At 39.0% G+C, this 8,096-nt stretch overlaps 1 long non-coding RNA gene across 1 annotated transcript in view; it reads left to right on the forward strand.

Annotated features, from left to right (window-relative positions):
- Positions 1-1,623: 1,623 nt before the first annotated feature.
- Positions 1,624-8,096, forward strand: part of LOC123324844 — a 14,291-nt gene continuing 7,818 nt past the window's right edge. The window contains exon 1 of the long non-coding RNA XR_006540072.1: positions 1,624-1,658. This is a non-coding gene — a long non-coding RNA (uncharacterized LOC123324844). The remainder of the gene's footprint in view (positions 1,659-8,096) is intronic.

Raw genomic sequence — 8,096 nt, forward strand, 5'->3', positions numbered from 1 at the left:
TTTCTTTCTTTCTTTCTTTCTTTCTTTCTTTCTTTCTTTCTTTCTTTTTCTTTTGTAGATTTTATTTGAGAGAGAGACAGAGAGAGAGCACGGGTCGGGGAGGGACAGAGGGAGAAGCAGATTCCCTGCTGAGCAGGGAGCCTGACATGGGGCTCCATCCCAGGACCCCAAGATCGTGACCTGAGCCGAAGGCAGACGCTTAACCGACTGAGCCACCCAGGTGCCCCAACATCCTTGTTTTTTCTAACTAGTTACTTGGGTCTTGAGATGTTCAGTTTAGTAGAAGACCCTATACTTTCCCTTGAGGGCTATCTCCTATACTTTCCGCCTTGAATTTTCCAAGAACCTGAGGAGTTCCCTAAGACCAAAGAGACCATCTTTTTTCACAAGTCATTTGGAAGGAAAAGACATCCTTATCATTCCCTTGTTTCCTCTGATTCTACTACTACAGCATTGCCATTGAAACTGGTTCTGCAGGGCGCCTGGGTGGCTCAGTTGGTTAAGCGACTGCCTTTGGCTCAGGTCATGATCCTGGAGTCCCAGGATTGAGTCCTGCATCAGGCTCCCTGCTCAGCGGGGAGTCTGCTTCTCCCTCTGACCCTCCCCCGTCTCACGCTCTCTCTCTCAAATAAATAAATAAATAAATAAATCTTCAAAAAAAAAAAAGTAAGAAAGAAACTGGTTCTGCAGTCTGGTCATGATTGACCTTTGCTCCTAGGATGCCCTTGCTGATCCACATTCCTCAGTCTTCATGGTGATCCACAGTTAGACTTCAAAGTTACAATTTTTTTTCGTTTACTACATATGCTTCTATGCTCAGCTATTCCAAAGCACCAGCACCCTGTTCTGTCAGCTGGGCCTCCTGGCTTTAGCCAGACACACCCTTCCCTTCACACTCAAAAGCCTTACGTGAAGCCCATATGTTAGCTCAGACCTTCAGGACGAATTATCCTTGTCTCTTCTGCCAGCAGATGGTAGTTGGGACCCTTCTAAGCTGTTAAAGAGGTTCAAATAATGCTGTAGGAAGAGACTGGACTTCTCTTTCTCCTTTGTTACTAGACCTATATCCCAAGCCTGCTTTAAATCCTATGGAGCGCCTTTTCTTATTAGGTGATGAAAGGTCTCATATTGCCCTTCCCAGAGTAGTGGGCATCACCTTTCCCGAAAGGCCATGTTTTGGGTTTAATATTTCATTAAATCCTCTTAACAACTTTGTAAAATAAGGCAGTAAGTTGTCTGTTTTATAGAGGAAGACTCTGAGCCCAAGAGAAGTGGCTTGTCCAAGAGGAAATAGCTGTGAGACTTAGGACTTCTGAGTTCTAGACACTTTCCATTATGGCAAGCTAACTCTGATTTACTAATTACTAAATTACGAATTCATGACTGGTTCACCTTACTTTTTTTCTCCTTTAATTACATACTTAATAAAAAGTGTATAGAACTTACAAATGTGAAGTATATGGGGTACTTCAGGCTTTGATATTAGTTCTGATATTATTTGAAATACTCCTAAGAATTTGGTATTTGGTAAATGTTTTTCATATCAGTATTAAAATAGTAACATTGTTTATCACCCTTTTTTATATGTAGCAGTCGTCAAGTAATTGCCGAACATAGAGAAGAAAAACTTAACAATTATTTGCAAAGTAAGAATGCAGGTAAGACTTTCCAGAGTGAATTACTTTTGGTGGTCCTAACATAGATGAAGTCAGAGTAAGGAAGTTTTGATAATGAAAGAGCAATGGAAAAAAAAAAAAACCTACTGTGTAAATTGCATATGTATTTTTTTCTTTCTTTTCTTTTTTTTTTTTTTTTTAAGATTTTGTGTATTTATTTGACAGAGAGAGATAGTGACAGCAGAAGCAGGGGGAGTGGCAGGCAGAGGGAGAGGGAGAAGCACGTTTCCCGCCTAGCAGGGAGCCCGATGTGGGGCTTGATCCCAGGGTCTGGGGATCATGAACTGAGCTGAAGGCAGACCCTTAACCAACTGAGCCACCCAGATGCCCCTATTTTTTTTTCTTTCTTAATTTCTTTCTTAATAGTCTAGTATTCAGGATTATTTAAGATGTCAATTGTAGGCATTGCTGTCATGAACAATGGGAAGAAATCAGAGGGAGACAAACCATGAGAGAGACTGGGCTCCGGGAAACAAACTGAGGGTTACAGAAGGGAGGGGGGGGTGGGAGGATGGGGTAACCAGGTGATGAGTATTAAGGAGGACACGCGTTATGATGAGCAGTAGGTGTTACATGCAACTAATGAATTGTTGAACACTACATCAAAAACTTATGATGGACTATATGCTGGCTAACTAAACATAATTAAAAAAATTAAATAAAGTACCTCAGTATGAACAACAACAACAAAAGAAGTTAATTGTAGGTAATTTAAAATATGAGGCGGTATTGTCTGAAAAGAAATTCATTATTTTAGTCATGACCCCTAAAATCCCATATGATATCTTTGTGTAAATAAGAAAAAGAGATTTTTAAGTTAGTATGTTTTATGTTTTCTCTATAAGCATATTATAATAAATTGAACCTGTTATGAAAATGGATCTTTTAATTTTTACAAGTGGATTACATTTAGTAAATATTATTATATAGTGATTTGTCTCATTAAAAAAGGAACTATCCTTAAAACTGGGGACTTTACAATACCTTCCTGGTATCATAAACAAATGGCAAACAATAAGAACTGCAAAACTTAGCTAGTATGCAGCAATACCAATGAGATTTTTTTTTTAAGGTAACTGTCTATTGGTTTTGCAATTTACTTATTTTCATTTGTTCACTTAACAAATAACTATCAAGTGTCTTTTAGTTCCTAAGTGTTATTCTGATGTTGTAGAATGCAAACATTCAAAAAACACAATCCCTGCCCTCCAGGAATTTGTTATTATCATTGTCATTTTTATTATTTACTCTACTTTATTCAGTGCTTACTATGTGCCAGAGTCCCCTAGTGCTTATGATTACCATTGTTATTTTTTTATTGGCATTTAATATGTTCCAGATACTATGTCCATAGTGAGGAATTAGAGTTTTAGGAGAGTGGGTAGAATTTAGGGTAAGTATGCAGACTGAATAGTAAGTTTGCCAGGTAAAGTGGCAGAAGGACGATGTTTGGCAGGAGAAACATCCATCAAGATTACATGTTTTGCAGACGGAACAGCAGTGCAAAGGCTAAGATGTACGAGTGAACTTCGGAGGATTTATGAGCAGTTCAGTTTTGCCAGTACAAAAAGTGTGCTATGGGAATGGTTGGAATGAGGTGAATACTTAGCTAAGGCAAGCTTATGAAAGTTTTTCAGTCGTATGGAAAGGAGTAGATCTTACCCTGTAGACCTTGGTAACTTGATCAGGTAAAATGCTTTTAGCTGCAAATAATAGGTGACTTATAACAGTGACTAAAACAGGGGCACCTGGGTGGCTTAGTCAGTTAAGTGTTGACTCTTGGTTTTACACAGTCTCGGGTCATGAGATCAAGCCCCACATCACGCTGGGCTCCGTGCTCAGCACGGAGTGGGCTTGAAGATTCTCTTCCTCTGCCCTTCCCCGCATTCTTGCACTCTATTGCACGCTTCCTTTCTTTCTCTCTCTTTCAAATAAATAAATCTAAAAAAAACCAAAACAAAACAGTGACTAAAACAATAGGAACTAGAATTGTTTTGATGGTTCAGTGATGTCATCAGGGTCCCAGTTGTCTCTTGTTCAGCTTTGAGGTTGGCAGTATTTTATGTCTCCCTTCCTGGTTGGCTAATTAGCAACAGCTCCAGGCCTAGTCTCACATGACAATATCCAATGACTGGAAGGACTGTTTTTCTTTATATGTTTCTTTCATTAATTAACTAATTAATTTATTTAAGATTTTATCCATTGATTTGACAGAGAGAGAGAGACAGCGAGAGAGGGAACACAAGCAGGTGGAGTGGGAGAGGGAGAAGCAGGCTTCCTGCGGAGCAGGGAGCCTGATGCGGGGCTCAATCCCAGCACCCTGGGATCGTGACCTGAGCTGAAGGCAGACGCTTAACGACTGAGCCACCGAGGTCCCCCCTATACATTTCTTTTAAATAAGAAGAAAACTCAGAGGCTTACAGTGAATTTCCTCTAACATTTTCTACGCTCGGATGTATCGCATGCTTGTTCCTAAACCAGTCACTGGTAAATCAGGTACTGTGAATAGCTTAGAATAATCATTTCTCCTTTTGAAGCTGGGGTGAGGCCACCTTCTTTGTGTATGGGGACAACAAATATCCAAATAAAGTTGTAGTTCTCCAGCAAGAATGAAGAATTACGGAATGGCCATTGGGGAGGGAGCCAGCAGTATTTGATGCAGGGATTCATTGGAGAATTTGAAGCAGAAGGGTAATAAGATTAGATTTGAATTAGGGCCCTCTGGTTATGGCATAAAATAGGGATCACCAAGCTTTTTCTTTCAAGGGCCAGATCGTGACTATTTTAGGCCATGTGGTTTCTCAATTACAATTACCATTGTAGGGTGAAAGCAGCCATAGCAATATATTGGTGAATAGATGTGACTGTGCTCCAATAAAACTTTATTTACAGAACCAGATGGCAGGTCGGACTTGGCCTGTGGCCGTAGTTTGCTGGCCCCTCATGTGGAGGATATATTGAAGGAAACCATGTAAAGAGACTGGAAGACAAAGGAAGCTTATATTTCCTTAGCCTAGTATCAGTCCATTATGAAATTTTCACCCTTCTATACTGAAAAAGTCAGGAGGCTCAGTTTATTCAATTTAAAATGTTGTTCTTTTTCTAGGCCTTATGTCTTTCTCATTTTTTAAAATTTAAACAATTTTTTTTAAAGATTTTATTCATTTGAGAGAGAGAGAGAGATAGGGAGCACAGTGGGGCAGAGGGGCAGGGGCAGAGGGAGAGGGAGAAGCAGACTCCCCGCTGAAAAGGGAGCCTGATGCGGGGCTTGATCCCAGGACCCTGAGACCATGACCTGAGCTGAAGGCAGATGCTTAACTGACTGAGCCACCCACGTGCCCCCTTTCTCATTCATTTTGCTTAAAAATTTTTTATTCATTTAAGAAATAACAATAATAGTTGGTGGCTTTTTTTTCCCCTCTGGAAGTCATCAGTTAAGAGCTCATGTTTGAGTAGGGCAGTGGCAGGGGAAATATAAAGCAGAGACAGAAAAGAAGTATAGTTAATATGATTTCGTGATTATTGAATGTAAAAAGTTAGGGGAGAGAGGAAATCTAAGAAGATTCATATGTTTCCAGGTTGTACACTAGCATTTAAATTGGACATGAAGAATGAGTAGGACTTTATCGGATGAAGAGAGGAGAGCGGTGGGAGTAGGGAAGACCAGGTTTTTTTCTGTATATGTTGAATTTGATGGAATGTCCATGTAGTATATTTTCGGTAATTGGATAATCGAATACTAGGAGTTTCTAGCTGGAGGTAGAGCTTCAAGGTTGGAGGTGCAGATTTGAAATAATCTGATTAGAATTATTAAGCAAAGTGATAGCTTGGACAAAGATTGAGCTTGTCCATGGTGGAGAAACATATAGAATGAGAAGGAGGCCAGTGAACAAACCCTGGGAATACCAAAATATAAGGGTGGATGGAGGAGTAGGAGTTAGTAGAGAAGACTGAGGAGTGACTGGGGAAACGTAAGAGAGGAATTAGAGGAAGTGATGGTGAAAAAATTAAAAAAATATTTCAAGGAGGCGTATTACTGAAAAGAAAGAAATTACTGAAAAGAAAGTTGGATTTAACTTTTAAAAGCTCTTTGGTGGTAACCTTTTCAAAAGAATTTTTGATTTGTACGATCTATTATTTACATGATTGGTACTTTCTACGTCCAAATATGGAAAAATAACACATCAAGTAAGGTCCTACGTAACTTTTTTGTAACTGCAGTGTCTACCCGGACAGGGTCAAGGGAAAATGGTCTAGCCTGGTGAGTAGACTTGCCAACATTTTTCCATAATTGTCCAAACCTAGGAGTCAAGTGTGAGGAAAAGTGTTGTCTTTCTTACCTGTTTCTGGTGGAGATACTTGAGTTTTCCTCAAGTCCTCAAGTCCTTCTGGATGAATACACTCTTCTGGATGAATACGAAAACAAAAACAGCAACAGGCAGGAAGCCACTGTCAGGCCCTATCTCTGATATGGAATCATGATGCAGCTGTATTTTGAGAGTTTTAAATTTTGATCAGAAATAGCTTACAGACCTGCAGTTTGGAGCCTTTTGACCTCTTTTAAATATTTTATTGCAGAAAACTAGTATAATACCGAGGAGAAAATATAAGGTGATACACTGAATATACTAGTCTCACTAGTTTAGGAATTCTGTGTCAGTAAAAACAGTCAATACGTGACTATTTTGGTTAGTGCTGTCTCTCTTGATCCTCTTTTCATTTGCCTTCTTCTAATATCTCCACTTCTACTGCTCCTTTCTGAATTTCATCTCTAAAGAAAGCGCTAAGGAAAATTGTCTTGGAATCCAACACTATTAGAACACATTTCTACCATATGTATGTTTGACATATATGTGTATTTCCTTCTAAGGTAATGGGCTACCTAATCTAAAGTGTATCTCATATTTTATTAGTTTCTTGTGCTAAATTTCTTTGTATCTGTATCACAGTGACAAAGTTAGTGATGATGGTCTGCCAAGACTGAAAGCATTTTCTGGATTGTCAGAAATTTTTATCTGATACACTTTTAATGTGACATGCTTTTATATTTTTTTCCAGAAATTGGTAAACTGTGACTTAACAAGAATATGTGGTCAATTAGATTACCAAGTTTTTAACCATCTATGTATATAAGATAACTCATTTTGTTTTCCCCCAAATGAGCCCTATTGATCTTTAATGATCAAATCCACTATTTTCAGGGTGGAGCGGATAACTCATATTTTGGATGGAGTATTTTTGGCTTTTTTTTTTTTTTTAGAGAGATTTTATTTATCTACTTGACACACAGAGACATAGCAAGAGCAGGAACACAAGCAGGAGGAGTGGGAGAGGGAGAAGCAGGCTTCCCGCGGAGCAGGGAGCCCGATGTGGGACTCGATCCCAGGATCCTGGGATCATGACCTGAGCCGAAGGCAGACGCTTAACGACTGAGCCACCCAGGCATCCTATTTTTGACTTTTTGACTAGTTTGTCGACAACTGCCTTTAATAGGTGAACTATGCTTTTAATTCTGTAAGAAATTAAGGAAAAGACTGGAAACAAAACTCTATAATCAATAGTGTGTTGTTAAACTGTGTATGATAGTTACATATTTTTCTATAATTATCCCAGTTACCTTATTGATTCATTAACTACCATAAAAATGGTATTAAGCCCTATTTATTTATGTATTTATTTTCTTTAAGATTTTTTTTTGATTTATCTGACAGAGAGAGACACAGCGAAAGAGGGAACACAACTAGGGGGAATGGGAGAGGGAGAAGCAAGCTTCCCGCTGAGCAGGGAGCCCGATGTGGGGCTCAATCCCAGGACCCTGGGACCATGACCCGAGCTGAAGTCAAACGCTTAACCACTGAGCCACCCATGCGCCCCGAATTAATCCCTATTTAGTTGGAGAAAATTTATGTGATCTTTTCATTTTTTTATAGGAAATTTTATACTGTAGAACATTTTGGTAATCATCAGGATTCTCTTTTTTTTTTCCTGATTAAAATAAGATTGTTGCTTGTTTGACATTATTTTCTGATCATTATGTCATCTCTTCTTTTTATGCCTTTATTCAGATGGGTATAGAAAAACAGGAATCTCCAAGGCAGATACTAAGAAAACCAGATTCAAGGAAAGGTGTTCTGTGAAATAACCGTCTGACTATAATCATGTATAAAATATCAACCCAAATCATAAAAATTTCATATAATGCAGTTGTATTAGAGGCTCCCAGAACGACACCCAGATTTGGTTATTCACTAGAAGAACTCACAGGTCTTAGCATATTTGTACTCATGCCTTTGGTTTATTACGGTGAAAGGATACAAAGCAAAATCAGCACAGAGGAAAGGTGCATGGAGTGAAGTCTAGAGGAAACCAAGTGCAGGCTTCTAAGAATCCTCTGCCTATGGCTGTGCTTAATTCCTCCAG

This window comes from Neomonachus schauinslandi, chromosome 5, assembly GCF_002201575.2.
Source record: "Neomonachus schauinslandi chromosome 5, ASM220157v2, whole genome shotgun sequence".
NCBI lineage: Eukaryota > Metazoa > Chordata > Mammalia > Carnivora > Phocidae > Neomonachus > Neomonachus schauinslandi.